This window comes from Gekko japonicus, unplaced genomic scaffold (genome assembly GCF_001447785.1).
Source record: "Gekko japonicus isolate JY-2015 unplaced genomic scaffold, Gekko_japonicus_V1.1 scaffold2120, whole genome shotgun sequence".
In the NCBI taxonomy this organism is placed as follows: domain Eukaryota; kingdom Metazoa; phylum Chordata; class Lepidosauria; order Squamata; family Gekkonidae; genus Gekko; species Gekko japonicus.
In genome coordinates this window covers 281,530-305,638 of record NW_015174901.1, presented here as the reverse complement: position 1 = coordinate 305,638, position 24,109 = coordinate 281,530, and positions in this window count along the sequence as shown.

Sequence of the window (24,109 nt, the reverse complement as noted above, 5' to 3'; positions counted from 1 at the left end):
GAAGCATATACCTTGATACCTCCATTGCACTTAGTAAAGTGTGTATGATTGTACACATGTATACTAGATTTGTATTATATGTTCCTCCCATCTTTTGGAAGAGCAAAATGGGAATAACTGGGCCTCTGCATGGAACAGAAGCATGTGATAAAGGAAAAGATGGAACACACCTCTGCCTCCACCCCAAATACCACAAACATTAATCTGAACCAGACTATATGGCTGGTTTACAAGTATATATACAAGCTAGAAAAAAGTAAGGCTGAGTAGTTTTGTTTATTTTTTCCCTTTAAATAAATATTCATTATTATATTCATTAATTTCCATGTTTGCATTTTCACTAGTGTCGATGGGGGGGGGAAGGAACTGGTAATACACAAAGGGCTTTTCCACACAGTAATGCTTTCCTGTGGAAGCCCCATTGTTGCTGCCACTCCCAGTGCAACACAATGGCAATGTGACTTCCAGAGGCTGGGTTTCCTCACACTCCTCCTTCCCCAGTCTTTGCAGCAGCAATTGCCCCTCTTCCCTGCATGCTACCATGGGCTTTGTTCAAGTCTTTTTAAAACTGTTAATTGATATGGACCTATACCATGAAATGGGTATGTCAGTTACCAATTTTTAAAACCCCAAAAGACACACACACACACACACACACACACCCCGTAGCACATGGGGCAGAATGGCCGCTGCAGAGGTTGGGGAAGAGAAGGCAAAATGGATGCCATATAAGGAACCTGGAAAATCCAGGCTTCCTCAGGACACAGCAGCCATCCCTGTCTTTGCTACAATTTTCCTGAAATCATTGTAGCAAAGCAGGTTTGGCAAAAACTAGAAAAAAAAAACCCAGGGAAAATGGAAGAGGTGCACAACTGCCGCTTGATTCTGCCGGTAAGGGGGGGATGACAACTTCCCAACAGAACTGACAGCAGCGCAAAAAACTGAAAAGTACTGGGTTCAATGCATGGAGGACTCGGACCACGACATGCGTTCAGACGCGTTTATTGTACTTCACAACAAGACACACAAAATGGCCCTGCAAGGCCAACTATATACACTCCACCCAGCACACCTCTGTCCCCATTAGAGGGTTTGAATCTCCCACCAAGGGTGCTAGGATCCTACGTCCCCTTTGTGCTTGGGGACCAAGTTCCTGCTTTAGCCACAGACCCCTGGTGGCGGTCCACATACGTAACAGTTTTCCCTTCAATGTGGATGAAAGTCTCAGAGATCAGATTGAAGTCTACCCCTTTACTAAGTTCCAAATAGGTAAGAAAAAGGATACCCGTTTTATATGCAATTAACCTTATCCTTTGCAGGCAAGCAGAGGCAGACACTGGGCACCAGCAGGAGGCAGGCAGCATTTCAGACAGGAAAAAGAGGCATTTTGCACACCAGTAGAGACAGATAGTATTGCAGGATATTCAGACTTTTCAAGAAGGAGGCCCTCCAGATACATCTGTCTGGATCCACTCCTTACCTGATCAAAATGTTCAGCTATATTTGATAAAGGAGACCTTTAAAAATATTGAGAAAGTATAGAAACGCCTCCAGGCAAAATTGGAATGTAAGTACAAAAAGGTGTTTGGCTTGAGGTGGCATAGTGGGTGAAGAAGCAGTTTTTCTGGAGCCTACAGAAACAGCAGTAGGCAACACAGAAGATGACCCAGCCTTTCCAGAAAGCTATAAAATCATATCCTCATATATTAGTATTAAGAAAAAAGGAATGAAAAAAATCACTTTACTTAGGATGCAATTGAAAGGCCCCAAGGAAAGGAACAGAATAGCTCATGGAAACACAAATTACTCCTTATATAAAATTAAGAAAGGGCACCCAAGCTACTGCTGATTGGTGGAAACCCTGGAAAGAAAAATCTATCAGGAAAAATCTTCAACTGTACCAAGGCATTCTTTATTCCCAGATTCTTTCCCCTATCTTCTGGGTACAAGCCCTGCTTCAGTTTTCTAAACCAAATTGGCAGGTTGCAAAAGAAAAAAAAACCTATTAGTTCATTTTCTTTATAATTCTGAAAATAATAACTGGAGCTTTTTCATTAGTTAATATATATTAGTTAATATCCTATCATGATTCTTAAATAGAATGTAGATTATTTCTAAGCTTCAATGTAGTTTTTAAAACATAGATGGTTACAATCCTATTTCCTGCATGTCTAAAGAAAATTATCACTTCATAAATTAACAAAAAGAAGAAAATAACAAAACCTCAACAATGATTCAGAGGGGACAGAATGCAGCAAAAGATAAGCATGACTTAAAGGAAAGAGGCAGGAAGGGGAGAAATCAGCCAGTTCAAAGGCTGACCGTTCAGAGAATACTGGAGGTGGTATATTTTGAGGACCATGAAGGGATTTCTAGATTGTATACTCTCCCCCCCACACACACACACATACAAGCTATGATTCATCATGGTCACCCAGGTTGTCACTAAGGCCTCTTATGCACAGGTATTTCCCCTCACTTTCACTATGCATGTTCGTTGGGTTTTCTTTGTTGTTCTGCATAGATTTTTCTCCTTTCAGCACTCAGTTTGCTTTCTGGACACTGTTTCCTTGGATTTTCTAAGAGTGCTTTTGTGTTAATTTTCCCCTTGTTTTGCTTCCAAGCTGAAGGCAGGTCAACAGTGTACAGATTCCCTCGGATATCCCCCTGCCCTTATGCCACACCTTGAACGTCACTCCCCCACCCACACTGAGGTCATTCCGCCCACTCTGCACCTTCCGCCATCCTCCTCCCTTCATCAGTGTACAAGCTCCATTTCCCCTTATTGTTTCAATTTTTAATTTTTTTACAAATGGTATGAGTCTAGCGATATGAGACTGAATTTTAAAAATTAAAACGATGGGGGAAAGTTTAGAAGGAGCTGCAGGAGGTTTAGTTCCATGATGGTATTGACTTGAAAGGGGGATTGGAGAGAAGGCAAATGGCAGCATTCCCAATGCAAAAGAAAAAAAAGGATTTCAGTGATGCATACAAATAAAATAAAGGGGAGGATGGTCAACACAGAATGAAATTGACATTATATGTAAAGAGAGACAGACACTAGGATGGGAAGCCGAAACCTTTGAAAACATTTTCCCCTTTAATACTTTAGTGAACAAAGTTTGGGGGAGAAGCCTAACATTAAAATGGCAGCTGAACCACATGGACCTTCTGCAAACCTCCAAATTGCTTGGGATTGATCTAGTTGGAGGACAGAGTGCAATCAGCACAGGGCAGGCTTCTAAAAACTGCCAAGATCATGACCAGTGTCCTGGATCAAATTAGAGAATCACAAAGAGAAAACCATGCAAATTTACAAGGAAGGGCAGGAAATTAGCATTATTATGCAGCTGCGCTAGGGCATCGGCAAAAATACCCTCCCCATTTTTTTTTTCAATTTAGTGGCACAAGACTAAAAAAGCTATCCAGAGCTTCTGCCAGAGTATTCCTCCCCCATACAAATTGCAGACTTGTGCAAAGCATGGTGGAGTTGCAGCTGATTTTGCACGGGCATGCACATGCACGCACACAGGTGTGCCAATGATCACAGGTTGCAATGTCAGTGGGCTCTACTGTGCATTCTGTACACTCAACACATTCCCCCACATTATGAGATCATCGTGACTCCCATTTCTCATAGTGGCCAATAACACAGCAAAGAATCCCCTAGTGCTCGGCAATATGGAAAATGGCTTCACAGCTGTTTCTCAGTTTTTTAAAAAAGTCTTGTCAATGTCAACATCAGGCCCCCCCCTTTGCCTGCTGTGACCCCTTCCACTCAGAAGCCAGATTTTCCCTCCATTTTTCTTTCCCTTCACTGACTGAGCAGCCCTGGTAATATGTTTTCTTCTCCCCTAAAGACATTTTGGCTGTCCCACTTTGTCAATAAGATATATTTTGACTATTTGCTCAGCTCAGGAACCAGAGGGAAGGGATAGGATTGCCCTTTAACTTAAACCTTGATAATGGCACTTGAGATACTTTTAAAATTCAAAATTATTTATTTAACATCAAAGGAAATGGTCAGATGAAATCAGGGGTTGAAATTACTGAGGCAAAACTAGTACAAACATTGGCTAACCCTTCTCTTGGAACAGCAGTACTCTTCTTGAGTTGTTCACTGACTTTTAAGGTCTCTACAAGCAGTTTCTAATCAAACCACACCAGGGAATTCTGTACTCCTTAGAGATAACTCTCCCTGTTCAACTGGGTAGGGGATTTTCTTTTCTCCCTGGAAGATCTATCCCCTTTCCTTTGGCCTAAATGGGAGTCTTCTCTGCTACCCAAACTTACTTGCCAAACTTTTCCCCAGTTCTCTTTATGTGTTTAAACTGCTCTCAGCTAATGCTGAATTCAGACTGCGTTCATTCAAGGCTGAAATCTGCCTGTCAGCACTAAACCTTTTTCTGTCAGGGCATTTCTCAGATGGTCTCAGTACATGTCTCTTCTCAGTTAAGGCAGGAATCTGACTGAATCGCCTCAGCATCCAGATCTCTCAATATTTATTTTTTTTCTCAGCTGATGCTGACGAATCAGATTGTTTAGAGCAGCCTGTCACTCAAGGCTCTCTGACTCTGTGAAGATTTAACCCTTCACAGTCCTTTGGGTATCAGTACAGCACTTCTAACCCTCTTAAAAAGTATAGTCTGACACACCTGCATTCCTTTCTATTCCCTTTCATTCTATGAACTAATGCTAAAATGCATGTGCAAAACCTGAACCATGAGGATTTAAATGGAAGACACTTGATGAATGCTACTGTGCAGCTGCAATAGGGCAATTGCATAAATTTAAAAAACTTTGGACACCACCACCCACAGGTCACAAGTTATGTTCCACCCTGATTTAGAAAACTGGTTTTTTTAAAATTGTAGCTGCAAAATAAACACACCAGAGGAAAAAGAATTATGCATATGGTGGGCACAGAATCTGAAGTCGAGATTAAAGGCTTACTGCTCTGAAAATCTGCAGTAAAATGTGCGTGCATAATGGCCTAAATTGAATAGTAAATTGTCTGGAACACATTACGATAACAATAACAAAAACAGTAAAACTAGGTCACCCACCAACAAGACTGGGACTTTTACGTATTCAGAAGCAGGGGGCTTCCCAAGCCATGCAGGAAATGAAGTAGTTCTCTTAAGGGCAACTGGAATTCTGTTCCTAGAACTCCAAGTACCATGTCTATTTGAGTCCTCAGAGAAAAGGGGGGGTTAGCTAGCTGAAATGCCCAAGAGCTTATTGAATCTTGGAGGGAGAGATTTTGAGGGACCAACTGGGCTTTTCAGATCCCTCCCAGGTTCCTAGGTTGCTTATAGTAATATTAAGATTTAGCATTTTATCATACTTTATGGTATCCTAAAGCATTTCATACAAGTTTTCTTGTTTACAGCTACTCTGTAAAGAGGTTCAGTAACATGATTCCCACATTGTAAATGGGCATCTCAGGGGGAGAGAGAGCAGCTTGCTGAAGGCCAGTTTTGGAATTCATGGGAGAGGAGAGGTTGGAACATCCTCCCAATTGCTGACTCAGTCTCGGACTAGTTGACCAGAATGGATGAAAGGATCAGAAATAGTAAGCAAGTTTCCTCATTAAAAAGCAACTACCCCCATTAGTGTGTAATACCTAAATACTAAAGAATAACAGCTGATTGCAGTGTGTGTGCAGGGGGTGTGTGTGTTTTCAATGACATTGAAGCATCTCCTCATTTGCTTTCTCAGGCCATATGTCAATCCTAGTGTTGAAAAGCCCTCTTCATCCACTGAAATGTAAAGCATGTGAAGCTACTTTCTGTGTTCCTGAAAGGCAGAAGGCTGATGGATCAATATAAACTGTAGATGACAGTCGCTTCAAGCTCTTTGCAGTGCTTGAACAAACAGAGCAAGTGAGTGACTTTATTTAAAACCTAACAAACAATATGGCTGTCACGTCTGTGTTTGCTATCAGCTAATGAGAGACTTAATTAACGTAATGCCTTACTATAGCTCTCCCCTTAACCCTCTTCTGCTTTTTTCAGTCTACAGTAATACATATTTAGGTTGTTCTTTGTTTGTTTTGCTGTTAAGTCACAACTGACTTATGGTAACCTCATAAGGTTTTTAAAGAAAGAGATGTTCAGAGATGGTTTGCAATTGCCTGCCTCTTTGTAGTGATCTTGGTATTCCATGGTGGTCTCCCATCCAAATACTAACCAGGACCAATCCTGTTTAGCTTCTGATATATGACATAATCAGACTAGCCTAGGACATTCTTAGTATACCATGGTTTTAAGGAAAGAAAAGTTCCCATTCAAAGAAAAGCCATATTTTCATTCACTTAAGTGTTAGTTTCAAATGAAAGATGGAAATTCAGTTTGTCAATAACAACCTACAATGCTTTTAATCAAAATGAGTCCCACTGAGCTCAACAGAATTTTTTCTTCAAGTTTCAGATTTTATCTAACCAACTGCCCTTTGCTATCAGGCAAATGAAATCAAGGCCACGTGTATTATCTTTTAAAACACAACTATTCTTGACTGATTGCTTTTTATCCTTTAAAAGATAAAAGTACAGTATCATATCTTATAAGGAACAGGGCATACTAATGTCAAACAAATTTCTATCAGGTTGTTGGGAACAGATCACAAAATTTCAAAAAAACTAGCTCAAATTGACTGGAACTTCTCCATACCACTGTTTCTTACATGTTATTTATAGATTTGGTAACAACATACATTACTGCAGCATGGTAAAGTCAGCTTTTCTTGCCACACCTCACAATAGTTGTTAAGCTCATACCAGTTGGGGGCCCATAGACTTGGTCGGGGGGGGGATCACATCCTTTTTGTCATCCTCCTCCCTCATTGGGGCACCCACTCATTGGCCAAGCTACCTGCAGGCAGAACTGCTGACAACAGCTGCCTGTCACACATGGCAAAGTTGCAGCTACCCCTCCCTCCCTCTGTTTCCCCATCAGCCCACCTGGTACATGCAGCAATGGCTCCCTCCCTTCCTCCCTCCCTCCCTCTTGCCCACCTATCTGACTTAGGCAGTGGTAGCAGGTTCTACTCCTCCACCTGCCCTACAGCCACCCTGAAGGGGAGGCTCCATGATGTCCCTCTCTGGGGGGGGGAGCCACATTTTTCTATATACCAAGGGGGTTCCCCAAGTCTATTGAACCACAAGGGGGATGATTTCAGTATTACATAAAGTATGGATCACAGCTATATTTGGTTTAAAAAAGTAATAGGAAACAGTTTTAAAAATGTACATGTGAACTATACAGAACTGTACAGGACTTCTCAATATGTGAAGTTGAAGAGCCTCTCACTCTCTTCTGTTATCAACATACATAAATCCTCTTTGGAGAATTTCAAAATAAAAATCATACAATATTTATGTCCTTGCATCCTCTCCATATGCAAATAATTATGTGTGCAGCACAATACATAATTAAAATTTAATTGTTTTGTGAAAACGAATTTTATCATGGGCTTTGAATCTGCAAACAGAATTATATTTGCTTAGTTCATTTGTTCACCATTCACAATACTCTGCAACTCATTCGAGTGGATTAGGGAAGTTACCATTTTCCACCAGTCTGAGTTCAAAGGCTGGCTCTGGAATTGTGAACTTGGGCAAGTCGCCTTTGGGGGTTTTTTTGTATTTTTTTGTTTGTGCAAGGAGCCACCAACTGTGTAAACTTGGATGCCCAATTTAAGATATTTCAGCCCTGGTTTCCAGTTCCTACATGGGAGTGATATATGCTTGGCAACATCAAGAAAAGTAAGTCCAAACTATGTTGAGCTGGTCACTCAGATAATAACATTTCGAAGTCAGTGGGAAGTGCTGGCCAACTTTCCATTGCCTGCGGAATGATGCAATAACAAAAGATTAATTAAAGCAATTCAAGTCTGTGAGGGTCTTTTTAAAATGCACAAAGAAAGGAAGGAAGAAAATGAAATGAAACCATGGTCTTGCTGAACCAACTAACAGTGAAATCCTGAACCAAGATAGACCCTTCTGAGTCCATTGAAACCAATGAGCTTAGAAGAACTCTGCTTAGGACTGCACTGTTAGTTCGTGCTTGTTTATTTTTGATATAACCACAAATCTTCTGTTTTTGTAAAATTAAAAGTACAACTTTACAGGCATTTGTGGCTACAATATAAGATGATGTATTACTCTGTTGACATTGTTTTTTCCCAGTGAATCTTAAATCTGTTCCCCTGTAATTGAAATATAAAAGCTGTGTTGGCTCCCCCATGCAAAATCACAAGTGATACATTCCAGACTGCCAGAAATTCTAGATCACTTGTGAAAATGCCTTTTTTTGAAAAGCAATGCTGCCCTTTTCCCTCTTGTGGCAGGTGGGGGCTCTGGGGGATTTAGTTCACCTCATCAACTTTAAAATAGTCTTTCTAGTTTGTGACATTAAAGAACAAGCTCTTGATTTTAAAACAGGAAATTATTGGGAGGAAGCTCATTGCCGCTGCTGCACCAACAACTGAAGATTCCCATTTTGTACCTTTCAGTGATCCTGAAACCCTGCTCTTAGCTACTATAACTGAGTATGGCAGGGTCCTAAAAGAAAGGAAAGTCTACGAGGCGACATCACACTTAGAAACCCCAACCCAGCTCACATTTAATGAGCAACCGGCACTCACCTTTAAAAATAGCATGTGGAGGGGGAGTCTGGCTTTGAACAGCTTCAGTTGCATCAGTTGCATCAGTTCCTGGTTCAGCCAGATCTAGCCATAGTGATCCATGCCTCATCTGAGACTACATTTAAAATGCCACAAAATCAGAGAAGAGAGGTGAATAGTTAATTCTGCTCTAGAATGTTGAGCTTGAGTGACAGGGTGCTCCTTTTCTCTGATTGGGCAGAGCCAGCTGAGGGAAATATAAGATCAGCTGTGTGCTGAAAGGAGAGAGATCATATTGAATTCAGTGGCAGTCACTGTTCTGTAAGTTGAGCTAGAGGAGTGGATGTCTGAAGAGTCTGACTAAAAGTCTGTCAGACAGGTTCACCTTTTGAATAAAGCTGTGTTAAACATAACCTGAGAAAGAATTCCATCTAAGAATTTAGAGTCTAGTGTCAGCTCACATTGAAATACATTCTCACACACATGCCGAGAACTGGGATTTGAGATTTTGGCAATGAGTGACTGGGTGGCAGGCTTGAAAAGTACTGGGTTCGACGCATGGAAGACTCGGACCATGACATGTGTTCAGACACATTTATTGTACTTCACAACAAGACACACAAAATGGCCCTGTAAGGCCAACTATATACACTCCACCCGGCACACCTCTGTCCCCATTGGAGGGTTTGAATCTCCCACCAAGGGTGCTATTGGTGGACTCCCGGTGGACTAGGATCCTAGGTCCCCTTTGTGCTTGGGGACCAAGCTCCTGCTTTAGCCACGGACCCCTGGTGGCGGTCCGTGTACATAACACCCCTCCCCCTTAGTCTCGATCCAACCTATGTTACATAGTCCTTCAGATAGGCAGGGGGTCTACACTCTTGGAGAGACCGCCGGGGCACTGGCATGGGGTTGCTTATGGCTGCCTCTGGCTGGCTGACCATTTCTGGTTGCAGCGAGTGCAGCGGTGGCTCTTCAGGTTCTGGCGGTGTGGCCGGGGACTTAACCAGTGGGGGAGTTCGGGTTGAGTGCTGGCCGGCGGCACATAGAATCCTGGTCCCTCTAGCTGGGGTTGCTCTTCCACCTCTGGGAGCTGTCACCACCTGAGTTGGTCAATGTGTTTTTTCATGAGTTGGTCGTCCTCTGTTGAGACCTCATAGGAGACCAGGCTGGTGACTCGGACTACCCGGCCTGCAATCCAGGAGGGCACTCTCCCAAAGTTCCAGATGAACATGGGGTTGCCTGGAAAGAACCCCCAGGGAGCGTCCCTTTGTTCCATCAGACGCCTTGAATCCGAGGCCCGGTCTGGATGTAGGCAGTCCAAAAGGATTGTGGGATGCTGGCCCATCAGCAGTTCGGCTGGGCAGCGGCCGGTGACAGGGTTGGATGTTGTCCACTGAGTCAGTAGGAAGCGGGTGAGCCGGAACTCCCAGTTCCCATCCATGATCCGGCTGAGGGCTTCCTTTGCTGTGCGAACCATCCTCTCTGCTTGCTCATTGGTCGCGGGGTGGAATGGTGCCGATCTTACATGCTGAATCAGGTTCCGCTGTAGGAAGACCTGGAACTCCGCGGACATGAAGGCAGTCCCATTGTCTGATATAATCGTGTCCGGCAGCCCATGGTTGAGAAGATCTGGTGGAGCGAGTGTATGATGGCTTTTGTGGAGGTGGTGGACACAGGGCTGATCTCCGACCATTTGCAGTATGAGTCTACTGTTACTAGGAATAACAGCCCCTGGAAGGGCCTGGCAAAGTCAATATGTAGCCGGGACCAAGGTTTGTGTGTAGACTTCCACAACTGGGTTGGCATGCTTGGCAGGTTTGGGATGACTGCCTGGCAGGTCTGGCATCTCACCCAGGCCTCAATCTTGGCATCGATTCCCAGCCACCAAACGTAGCTCTGGGCCATAGCCTTCATCCTTACAATTCCCGGATGTGCCTCGTGGAGAGCATGGAGGACCCATTGTTGCAGGGCATGTGGAACTATGACCCTGTTGCCTCATAGGAGACAACCCTTGAGCAGCAACAGCTCGTCCCTGTGAGTTGAAAACACTGCAAACCCGGGGCCACCCCCTCACCATCCAGCCCAAAACTCAGGAGATGATGGGGTCTCAGGCAATATCCTGGGCCTGAAGCGGTGGCCCAGGGAGGCCTTCGATCAGCAGGACCCCAAGGGTGGGGGCCATGTCGGCATCTCCAGACAGGAGGGGTAGTCTGCTGAGGGTGTCGGCATGCCCCATTGCCTTGCCCAGCCAGTATTCCAGGAAGTAATTGTAGCCAGCAAGGAAGAGGGACCACCAGAGAACCCTGGGTGAGAGTACCTGTGGGGGTCAGTTTATCAGCTGCAAACAAGCTGAGAAGTTTGTGGTCAGTTACAATAGTGAAGGGGTGCCCATACACAATGTTATGAAACTTTTTCACCCCCACCACAATCGCCAACCCCTCCCAGTCAATCTGCGCGTAATTGCGCTCGGCGGCCGTCAAAGTCCATAAATAGTAAGCCACGGGGACCTCCCGGCCATCAGGAAGAAGGTGACCTCCCAGACATCCTAGAACTGTGCCAACGCCATATGGTAAGGCGTTGCACACAAGGACAATGGGGAGGGACTCATCAAAGTGTGCCAACACCTCATTGGATATGAGTAATGCCTTGACCCCCTTGAACGCCGCCGCCTCCCTCAGGCCCCACGACCAGGGTGCTGAATTATCCAGGAGGCGGTGAAGAGGCTCTGCAATGGCAGCCTTGTGTGGCAGAAAGGCGTGATAAAAGTTCAGGAGTTCTAAAAACGCCTGAAGTTCTGCCTTGGATCGGGGATTGGGGGCCTCAACGATGGCCTTGACCTTATCCCTTGCAAGATGGAGGCCAGACACTTCGACCCAGAAGCCCAAGAAGTCTACCTCCGGGACCCCAAGGAGGCACTTCTCCCATTTGACCTTGAGGCCCGCTGAGTCGAAACAGTGAAGGACGGCGCGGAGGTGGGAGGCGAAGTCGTCCGGGGTGGCTGCGGTGATAAAGACGTCATCAAAAAATGGCATCACCCCAGGGATCCCTTTCAACAAAGAGTTCATTAGTTGCTGAAATATCTCCGGGGCCACACTTACGCCAAACTGTAACCTCTTAACCTTAAAAGCCTCCCGGTGTGTTACAATAGTCTGGGCCGTCGTCGTGGCCTCATCTACGGGCAGTTATTGGTATGCCTGTGTGAGAGCCAACTTTCCAAAAATCTTAGCTCCAGCTAAGAAAGCCAACACATGACTCACTACTGGGATGGGGTAGGCATGGTCGAAAAGGGCCCTGTTCAAAGTGCACTTATAGTCCACGCAGATGCAGATATCACCATTAGGCTTTATGGGGGTTATGATGGGGGTCTCCCGTGGTGCATGGGAGACTGGTTCGAGGACCCCTTGCGCCACCAAACGGTATAGCTCCGCATTGATCTTTGGCTGCAAAGCAAGTTGGGTGGTGCGGAAATGCATGCGGATGGGGGCAACCTGGGGGTAGAGTTGCAAAGAAACAGGGGGGGCTGTAACAACCCAGAGCCCCATCAAATACTGCAGGGAACTCCCCGCAAAATCCCACAGTGCACATTTATTAACCCCCCCTACTGTGATGCCCAACGGTGCAAACCATGCCCGTCCCAATAGGCTCACCAAATTTCCCTCCACTACTATCAAGTCCAGGAAATCCTCAAAACCCCAGTACTTCACCTAGAAAGTCCCCACACCCCTTATTGAAACCGGGTTCCTCTGGAAGTCTACTAGGCTCAAGGGCGAAGGTTGCAGATGAGGCCCGCCGTTGGGACAAAGTCTATTCAGCATTTCCACAGAGATTATGAAAGCCGCTGACCCTGAGTCTACTTTCATTTGGCAGGGGGACCCCTCGATCGAGACCTGGACCTGGATCTTTGGGGCTGCAGGCAAGTTGGGGAGGCGTAGTACCTGTAGGCTGGCTGATCAGTAGGTATGTTGTTGAGATATGAGGATTTGTTGGATAATAAAAATGAACTAAAATCAACAGAAAAACTTAAAGAACAAGAGATTAATATAAATTGGTGGGAAAGGGTACAAATAGTTGAGATTTGCTAAAGATAAACCATTTGGTTTTTATTCAAATATAATGGAAATGGATAAGATATTGTTGTTACATGCTGATGATAAACTGATTAAGAACTTCCCAGTACTCTTATAATATTGTAATTCCTGGGTTCATTTGAACCAGTCATGACAGCTAAAACAGTCAAAATTATGTTTATTCTTCTACAGTTTCAATACTCCTCTAATTTGGGGAAGCACATATTTACTAAAAATCATTGAATTCTCTTTGAAAATAATACCATTAAATTACTATTCAACTCCTAAATTAATCAGCTCATTTATCAGTATTCCTACGGATCTAATTCTAGACATATATACAAACCCAGCAAGTTATAGATTTAAATATTAATTAAAATAGTGAGTTGCTGTCCTATAATACATGGAGCAAAGGATTACAAATTAGAAAATGATTGGAAATGGAATATAAGCATTAAATAAGATAGTTCTTCAGATGGCTTTTGATATGCCTTACAAAACTGCTCATTGGATATAGTTTTTTAAGATAAGGCAAAGAATTCCTAGTGCTTACTGAACAGATGGAGAGGATAAGGGAAATAATAGGTATTCTGAGTGACCAGAGCTAAAGTAAACAACTAATCACAGATGACCAGGCCATAGAAGCAAAGAGGGAGGGAAGGAGAAGGCATAAAACAATGCCAGGATGAAAGTCGATCCTTATGTTAATGAAAAGAAGTACTGTGGCCTCTTAGAGACTAGCAAGTTTATTAAGAAAGAAGGAACACATTTGATTATGTATATTGGACTGAGAAGAAAAGTTGGTTTGTTGAGGTAATCCAGTGAAAACTATTTTTTAAAAAAAAATATAGCCCAAGAAGGCTAAAAACTTAACTGTAAAATAACATATAAAGGGGGGGGGGGAGGGTCACACACACTCAGGCCAATCAGCAACAAATGCATCAGATATAACACACACGCACGCACAAACACACACACGATAATCAGCTATCAGGAAATAACCTAAAGAGAATCAGGCAACCACTTCACCCATCCCCTTAAGGAAATGCTTGATGAAAAGAGAACTGTTTGATTCAGGATGGACAAAAAAACAAAACAAAGCATATTTACACAATGAGTAATTAAAATGTGGAATTCGCTCCCAGAGGATCCTGTAAAGCAAACAGCTTTACAACAGGATTAGACTGGCTCATGGAAGGAGAGGTCTATCAGTGAGTACTAGCCATGGTGGCTAAAGGGAACCTCCACATTCAGAGACAGTAAACCTCTGAATACCGGTGCCAGGAGGCAACATCAGGAGAAGACCTCAGCCTTTATACCCTGCTGCTAGCCCTACAGAGGAACTGTTTGGCTACTATGAGAGACAAGATGCTGGACTAGATGGACCACTGGTTTGATTAGGCTTGCCATTCCCCCTCTGGGGGCAAGAGATCCCTAGCTGCCAGCAGGCACTTTCTTGCCACCACTCAGCAGACCAATGGGGAGAAAAATGAGGGGAAATGGGGAAACTTCAGCAGCATCCTGATACACTTGATGTCACTTCCTGTGCACTCAGAAGTGACATCAGCACATTTCTAGGGAGTACCTGGGACCCCCTGGCAACATCAATTCATTGCCGGTGACATCATTACACCGCTGGTAATTCTTCCCACCAGTTGCCAGGTCAGGAGCTGCCTGACAACCCTAGGTCTGATCTGACAGGGCTCTTCTAATGTTCTTCTGTTTTTATGGCTGCCCTTCTGAATGACTATAGTGAACAAATCATGTAGGCCTCAGCTGGGAGCTCAGTCCACAGGGCAAAAACTATATTCTTGCATCTAAAAACGAATATTCTATAAATCCCTATGGTAGTGGACCAGCAACAATCGTCTAGGGAACGTTGTAGCAGTGGGGCTGAGGGATATAAGAGCTGTATGGGAATTTGGAAAGTGAAACATTTAATGTAGATACAGGAAGAGTTAAACCATGAGACAACCACAGGGAAGGGCTGTGGCTCAGTAGAAGAGCCTCTAATTTGCATGCAGAAGTTTTCAGGTTCAATCCCCAGCATCTCCAGTTAAAAAAGAACAAAGAGGAGGTGATGGGAAAGACCTCTACCTGAGACCCTGGAGAGCCCTGCCAGTCTGCATAGACAATTCTGACCTTGTTGGACCAATGGTCTGAATCAGTATAAGTCAGTTTCATATGCATTATAAGGGCTCCCAACTGGACAAATGGAAAAGATCTGGTAAATTTAGGAATTTTTGCTTGCATTTGCTAGGCCCCAGTCACATGGGCCAGATAACGCGGGGGGAGGCGTGGCTATTTGCGTCGGTGCAGTTAGACCCACCAGAATGCGATCAGATGCGTCGGCAGCACACCATGGTTCCATCCCTCGGCACCTGCGCTTCAACAGCGACGGCCGGAGGGAAAAGCCGCGCCGGCGCGATCACATGGAAGGCGTCTGTCAGCAGCCCGTGGCAAACCATTTGCCAGTACTTTTGTGCAGGTACTTTTTAACTGTGCATTTTTGGCGGGACGCCACGGATTGACCACAGGTGCACTATCCCTGCCAGATGTTGCGGTGTGATCGCACCCAGAAAATCTGCCCAAAATTCGTGGCTCTCCCGCGGCAAATTTGGCATGTGAACGGGGCCCTAGATTTATATTTTAAATTATATTTTGAGGGTAATGGATCTGAATCAGATCCAGTTGCTTCTTCCATCCCAGAGAATGCTCATATATCCTTGGTCATATATGCTGTCAAAAGTCTCTGACCCAACCCCAGGTAAGGACTTTTGGTTACTTACAAGGGGTGTGTGGCAAAACAAAGTTACAAAATACCAGAGAGAGACTAATTCTCACCCTAGTCTTGGTAGGTGCCACCCGTCCTTTCTATCTACCCCAACAGCACAGGAGGGAAAGGACAAGTCTCCCGTCTTCTCAGGGATTTAATAAGAAAAGTCAGCCCTGCAGAGTGGGACTGCAGCCTGAGTTTCCAAAAATAAAACAGCTGGTAGGTGGTCAAAAGCCAAGGCTCTGGATAAAGGCTTTGAGGTCAATGAAGGCAAAACCCATGACAGAATTAAAATATAGTTATTTGAAGTGCAAAAATATTTAAAGACTAGACAGTGAAGGAAATAGAACAATTACGCCTAAGTTTTTCCAGCATAGTTAAATCCAGTTACCCTTTAGGTTCATCACAGGCAGTTAGTGTTAAGTCGCTCGCTTAACAAAGCAGTCGGAGAGTGATTCAGCAAGAACACAACTTTATTCTTTTTATTTCTCATAGCAAAGCAAGGAACCATTTTTCTTTAAATATCCTTCCTTCGGGTAGCATCATTGAAAGTTCTCAACTTAATACACCCCTCCTTGGTAAACTACAGGACTGACAGGCCTTAATATTCTGTACTGATACAGAACTCTTGCCTCTGAGCTGATACTTCTTCAGGTTTCAGAGACTGTTGCTATGACTGTTATGCTTTTCACTCAGGATGTTCAACAGTTGATCTCAGATGCTCCATGGATACCTCTGAGAAGCCTTCACTGCTACAAGATCCTCATGGCTGCTGCAAGGACATTGTATTACGCATGCACTGGAAGTTCCATGCCTTCCAGGTGCACATGGAAACAATTGTTTCCACAGCACACGTGGAGAAGGGGCTTCTGCTTTCATCAACTGAAATGGCCCCTGGGAGCATTTGAGGATGCAGCCTGGGGAAGGGATCAATGATGTGGATGTTGTGAGATTGGTTCGGAATGAGCACCTGGAAGTGACATCACAGTGGCAGCACTAGTGTAAGATTTCCCCCCACTCTCTATGGTAAAAATCATACAGATTTAGGGAAGTTCCTGGATCACTGCAGACCACATTGTGTCATTTCCCCACCTGCTCCATCAAGTAAGTTCAGGGAAAGACTTTATAGGGGCAAGAGTTTGCCCACCATGGGCAGGCAACAGGCAAGCCTACCTTGGGAGCCACTACTTCTTCATTAGGAGTAATGTACTGGCTACACATGTTCTATGTAATGATGACTACACATAAATAGCCTAGTAGATCAAATAGCAAGGCAATTTTAGTACACAAGAACAAAGTGCAGGGGAGAGAAACTGAAGCCTCCCTCTCCATGCACACTGTAGTCACAATTGGAATATTGTTCCCATGTGTACACAAACGAGGTGCACGTGGGGTACAAAGTCTTTGTGATAGCCATATGGACTCTGTATGGCATAAATTGGCCCTGACTCACGAAATCCCTTTCAGGGAATCCTGTATCCATTAATCTATTGTATATGGATGCCTAGCAAGCTGCTAAGGATATGGAAACATATTCTAAGGGACTGTCTCATTTTATTCTCATGCTTCCTTCGATGTTTCAACACGTCATTTCTATTGAGGTTTCGGTAATATGAATGCTGATTTAATCATTGAATGGATTAATCAGTTAAAAGGTGAATGATGGATCACCTAACATTCTTTTATTAGTTGACAACCTCATGACTAATAATACAATGCGGTCTTTGAATGAAAGTTGTCCATGCTGCTATGTAAGAACTGAAACTGATCTCATCTTGATTTAAAAAGCAGGTTCTTCTGAAAGGAACAGTAAGGAGTATGTTAAAAGAAGCAACAAGGTAAAGCAAAACAAATCAATTTCATCTTGTCCATTAAGCATAGTTTTCTCTCCTGTTAATAGTTATTCTAGATGTCCATATGTGTAATAAATATCAGCTATAGTATAGGAACTCACTGATGGCTGACAGATAAATGTTATATATAAATCAGAAATTACAGCTGTGAAAATGTGCTTTTCACATCACCATGGCCTGGCTTCCCCATATTTCTGGGTACTTGCCTAAACCTACATGCTATTGCTTAGCAGTCTAACCTCTGGATCTAACAGGTAATAAAACTAAATGTGTAAGAGCATGACTTCAAGAAAGCTGGCTAGAACGTTCCATATTCCTTAACATTCAAAACATATTGGTTACTTAGACCTTCTACATGATAGAACTTCACCCCGCCCCCCCGCCCCCCAAACAAGGTATGTGATAGTCCAACTGGACAGCATTGTGACATTTACTTAAATTACTGCTAAATTTTCAAATAATGTGCATGTTAAGTTTATTAAAAAGCTACTGTGTCACTGATTTAGCCTACTCTTTCAATAAATATACACAAGTGGAAACAAAAATTTAATATAGCAGTTTTCCTAAGTGACAGCCCAGTTCACCAGCTAATGTATAGCACATTCTCCTAACAGCTTTAGCACATGAACTAAAATATGTGGTTCTGTTCACTTCTGTGTTAAAGAAAAATCTATCTGCTGTTGTAGCAGACTCCTGTAGGCAGGGCTCTGCCACTTGCTTCGGTTCCTGCCAAGTCTAGAATTCAGTCTAATATTATTTATTCGATTTACTTCATTTATAACCTGCCTTTCCCACTGAGACTCAAGGAGGATTACAAAATATAGAAAACAATCCAATCTACACAAGACACCCCGTAGCAATGTGATATGACTAGGGCCATTAATGGGCTTAGAAGGGTACAAGGGGGGACCCAAGAAACTCATGGGGGGGGGAATCCCATCTCTCCTCCCACACTTTCACCGAGCCCAGTGTGGGGCCCTGGGCTGCCTGGCAGCATTTTGCGACTAACCTGGAGCAGCTCCGAGTGAGCCAGCAGAAGTTTCCCTCCTCACTGCTACTCTCTGTGGCTCACCTGGAGCAACTCCAAGCAAGCCAGCAGAGACTCCCCCCTGCCATTCTCTATGGCTTGCCCACCTCTGGCAAGCCACAGCAAGCAGGGGGAGGGAACTCTTCCCTTCCCCCAGCACAGTCTTCCCTCCCAGTCTGCTGCACCTCCACCACTGGTCCCAGCATGGCTCCTGGGCTGCTGTGCTGTTAGGCACAGCATAGCTCCTGGGCTGCCACACCTCCACTGCCAGGCTCCACATGGCTTCTGGGTTGCCATGCCACCAGAGGTGGGAGGAATTTAAGCCCCCGCTGTTGGGGTTTTATAAGTCAGATTTTTCTGCAAACCTAGAGGGTCCCCTGAGTTTGCAGAAACATCTATTTAGCCTCTGTATGGCCCCAATCCACAGATGGGAGCCACGGGTGGCTGATAGTATATAGATAACTCTGCTTAAGATGGAACTGTAAATGGTCTATATACATTCTCCCAGTAATCCTTATACCAGTCCTAGGCAACAATTATTATACCCATATTACAGATGAAGGATGATTGAAGATGAAAGTTTTTTGTTTTAGGCCATCTCATGAGTTTTTAAACCAATGTGAAATTTATACCAGTGGCTCATTGCTCATAGTCCTAGTCCCTAGGAAATGTTCAAAGAAAAAGTTGCAAGCAACAATACAAACACGGAATATCAGTAAGCATGACTGTACTGAGGCAGCTATGCAAATTTTCTTATATTAGCATAATTTATTCTGTTTTTTTTCTACAGCAACTCTGCCATTCTAACCAGAATTAGTACTTTCTGAACCCACTGCACTGCTCATTGTGGAGTAGGCAGGGTCAGGGGGATTAGGCAGCATATGGAACACAAGAATCAAATCCAGGAAGATTTTAAGTCAATCTTCCAGCATCTGAAATTCCACCACAGGTTTTTATGCTTATAGCTGATAGGCGAGATTTCCACAAAAACAATTTTCATTTTGGCTTTTTTTTTTTTAAAATCAGTTTAAATTTCTTACTAAAGCTATTTATTTAACATATTAAGCTTGGGATTTTTGTTCATAGTTGTTCCACAGGGTAAATGCATTTCTTGCTGTAACTTTCTTCTAGGATCCAGCTGGAATGGCCTTACCCAGAAGATCCTCCTTGCCAAATTTCCAACAGATAGACAAAGTGTCCCCATTGCATAGGCCACTAATGGTGCCATCCAAGCAGGTCTGGCTAGAATCCTATTCAGGTCTGCTTATTCCCAGGAAAATGTTCTTAGGACTGCACTGTAAATTTCTTTTCTGCAAAGTAAGGATAGAAAGGGATTTAGCAGTGCCAATCCAAGAAGTGTGCATGCACACAAAAGCTTATACCCAGAATTAAACTTTTTTGGGCTTAAAGGTGCCACTGGACTCAAACTCTGTTCTGCTGCTTCAGACCAGCACAGCTACCCACCTGAATCAATCCAAGAAAGTGTAAAAGTGGTCACAAATAATGGTAGTGGTGGAAAGTGTTGTCAAGTTGCAGCTGACTTATGGCAAGCCCATAAGGTTTTCAAGGGAAGAGATGTCCAGAGGTGGTTTGACAGTGTGTGGTTCTGTGTTGTGACCCTGGAATTCCTTGGTGGTCTCCCATCCAAATGCTAACCAAGGCTGACCCAGCTTAGCTTCTGAGATCTGACAAGATGGGGATAGCCTGGGGTATCCACATCAGGGCAGCAATACCCTAACTAGTACTAAATCAGTCCTGGAGGAGTCGCTGTGGATTGAATGAAAACTCTAGTCCCTGTCCTGATTCCAGAACTTTTGACTGGATTTTAATTTTTTTTAAGGGGTCTGTATAGTGCTACTGGAGAACTGTATGCAGAGTACTTCACTGTGTATGCAACTCCCCCTCCAGCTAGGGATACTGCTTCTAGTGCGCCTGCATGATCAAGCCACTACAATTATGTAAACATTTCACACCTTTAAAACCTGAATAATAATATGAAAAATGCCAGACAGGATAAGCATATTAATTGTATAGATAGGGTGAAGGATTTGTTGTTTTAATTTTAATTAAAAGTATCTGTCAATAAAATATATGAAACATTGTGAAGTCTGTTTCTTGGGGAAAAATTGTTTTGGTGCTTATCTATCTTCTTTCTTTCTCTTGTTCTTGCTCTTCCAGAGAAAGAGTATTCTATCAGCAGGAGGAGGAGGAGAAGCAGAAGAAGAAGAGTTGGATTTATACCCTTCCTTCACTCGGAGTCTCAGAGCAGCTTACAACCTCCTTCCCTTCCTCTCTCCACAACAGACTGTGAGGTAGGTGGGAATGAGAGAGCTCCTGAACTGTGACTGACCCAAGGTCACCCAGCTGACTGCATGTGGAGCAGTGAGGAATCAAACCCCATTTCCTAGATTAGAGTCCACTGCTCTTAACCACTATAGCAAACTGGCAAACTAGGAACATTGAAACAAGTAAAGTTACTGGCAAGTGTGTAATACAACCACTGTAGATCATTCCATTTGGATCATGGGCATCTTCAGGACAACAGCAGTTCTGAACTTTTCTTCTTCTTTGTAGGTTGGTCCTCTCCACTCTGTAATTCCCAAAAAGCAGAGGTGCACCAATTATTTTTAGGAATACACAGCCACATAGCATACTACCAAAGGTAAAGATAAAGGTTTCCCTTGCTCAAAAGACAGTCGAATCTGACTCTAGGGGGCGGTGCTCATCTCCGTTTCCAAGTTGAAGAGCCAGCATTGTCCAAAGACTTTTCCGTGGTCATGTGGCCGGCGTGACTAGATGCTAAGGCTCACGGAATGGTGTTACCTTCCCACCAAAGGGGTACCTATTTATCTACTTGCAATTTCTTGCTTTTGAACTGCTAGGTTGGCAGGAGCTGGGACCAGACAGAGGAGCTCACTCTGTCACGTGGCATTCGGGTCTCGAACTGCTGAGGCACTGACCTTCTGGTCTGCAGTTCAGCATCTTAACCTCTGAGCCACCATGGCTCCACACTACCAAAAACTGCCCCTAATTGTTTTTCAATCGTATTGTTATTATGGGGACGTAGACCTCTGTTTGATGGCAAATGCTGCTCAGAAAAAGCACAAAATGAATGGTGCACACTATACAAAAAAGTAATTATCCTCAGATTACTTCTCAAAGTAGAGACGTCATGCCCCTTCCCATTCTAATACATGACATACTTTAGAACACTGGAGGGAGAACATCATTCCTGTAAGATATTATGTGCCCAGACACAGAGAAAGACTGTTGGGCAGTTGTGATAGAAAAATTCCCAAAATAACAGTAGTGCACAAGTTTTTCTGTTCACTGCCTGTGGATGCAGTGATTGCCATGAGCATAGACATCTCTAAAGGGAGTTTAAAAAGATTAATGGAAGGTAGTCCATTAATGACTACAAGCCATGACGACTAAAGGGAAATTCCATATCCAGAGGTAGTCAGCTGCTGCATACCTCTGACATGAGACACCAGGGGAAGGCTTTGGCCTCCAGGACCTGATTGTTGACCCTCCAGGGCAGTTGGATGGTCACTGTAAGAAACAGGATGCTTGACTAGATGGACCACTGGCCTGGTCCAGCAGGGCTCTTATGTTATAAAAATAACCAGCAGCACACTGTCTCCCTTTCTGGTTTTGCAGATTACAGATGACAAGGTTCTTACCAGGAAATACAGTGGGCTGGTATACACTGGTTTATAGAGAGGAAGCACTTGCCCAACATTTCAATAGGTTTGCTCCATTGCAAGGAAGGAAAGCAGCCTTTTACAGTTTTTTTAATGCCCAGTTACAATCTTTTAGCAATCTGGTTGTGACTTTAGTGGGTAAACAGTAGCCCCTGATAAGGTATAGAATTGCATGTTTTCCTCACCAGTCATCTGAAAAAGTGTCTAGTGAATAGTGACTGTTGTCAAAAACAAACATGCCTTATGTTTTATTCCACTGTCATAAAACTGTGTTTGCCTAGAGAAAAAAACCCTTGGGCCAAAATGCTAGGGTGGCGGGGGATTGCCTTTGCTTGCAAACCCATTGGCCTTGTTCGAGTTTGTTTCCTCTCCAGCCCCTCCTTTCAGTCTCTTGCCCTTTGTCCTTCCTCCCAGTCTTCCATACATGTATGTTAGCTTTTGGACTGAGAATTTACAAGGAACCCTTTGATCTACTTTACAGAGCTCTGTAGACAATGGGACCTTCATTGTTCCAATGACTTAAAATTAGGTGACAAAGAGGCAGCACAACACAGTCAAGAAAGTAAACATCAGACTCTGCAGAAGCATTTCCCATGGCTGGGTGTGTGTCTGTGTCTGCATCAAGGGGAAGAGCTGGGTATATCTAATTCAGTTTATGTGCATCTCCTCAGAGCATTTCAGAATTAACCACTTGCTCGCACCCATCCTTGCCCATCCACCCAGCATGTGCCGCTGCAGAATTAAAGCCAGTTGTGTGGCTTTGAGCCCCCCTCCCAAATTCTTGGGTTGCCTCTCTTTCTATATCTCTTGTTTTGCACACATTGCTGAACCTAGAGCACAAAATGCAACCAACTGCACACTTGATCATACCTCTGTAAGTGTTCCATGGAACTATTTCTTTATTTTTTAAAAATAAAGATTTTTTTATTAGTTTCAGCAAAAGTAAAGGCAGACAACTACAGAAAGGGCCAGTCATACACTCTCAGCCTAACCTACCTGACAGGGTTGGTGTGAGGATATAATGGAGGAGAGGAGAGCAATGTAAGCCACCTTAGGCTCCCATTAGGGAGAACGGAGAGGTATGGAATAAGCAAAATTTAAACTCATCTGCTATGTGTGCTTAAAAGGGTCTTTTAATATTCATTTTTACACATTACTAAACACCAACGTAGGACTATTTAAGCATTTTACACACATAGTCTGAGCAGTCCTTACAGCAACATTTTATTTCCCCACACTATATTCAGAATTTTTAGGACTGCCAGATATCTGAATTTAGGGAGCATTTAAAGGGATCACAGTCTCTTTAAATGCCTACTCTGAGCCACACAACTCTGTGGTGAGTGAACTCCACATGGGTTTAAAGGGCTCATGGTCCCTTTACATGCTTTCTGGGTGAACTTGCTACTTGGAAGTGTTTAAAGGGACTGCAGAGTGCGGACCCTTTAAATGCCTTTGGAGTTCACTTGCCACAGAGTTGCACAGCTTGCAGAAGGCATTTAAAGGGACCATATTTTCTTTGAATGTCTTTTCCCTCTCCATTGGAAACAATGAAGGATGGGGCACTTTCTTCTGGGGCCCATAGAATTGGACCCCGGTCCAATTTTTTGAAACTGGGGGGGGGGGGGTGACAGGCACCAGCTGCTATGTTGCAAATTTGGTGCCTCTACCTCAAACAATAGCCCCCCCTCCAAGAGCCCCTGATACCCCCAGCTTGATTCTCCATTATACCCTATGGGGAATGCTGACTATAATGGTCCCCATCTCTCCTTATATATAATTGAATAGTGGGTGCCAAAGTTCTAAAATGCACTCCTTTAGTGTATGGACACTTGAACTGTCAGTCAGGAGATGCTGGCTGGGTTGACTGGCTGCTTTGTGCAGTCCCGCCCAGCGTTTCAAGGTCTTTTGCATATGGAAGCTGATTGGACTTCACTGCATTCCACACCTCAAACTCACCCCCTGCCCCGCAAGGCAGTTGGAATGTCAGTTGCATATGGAACCTTCAAGGTCTTTTGCATTTGGAAGCTGATTGGACTTCACTCCATTCCACA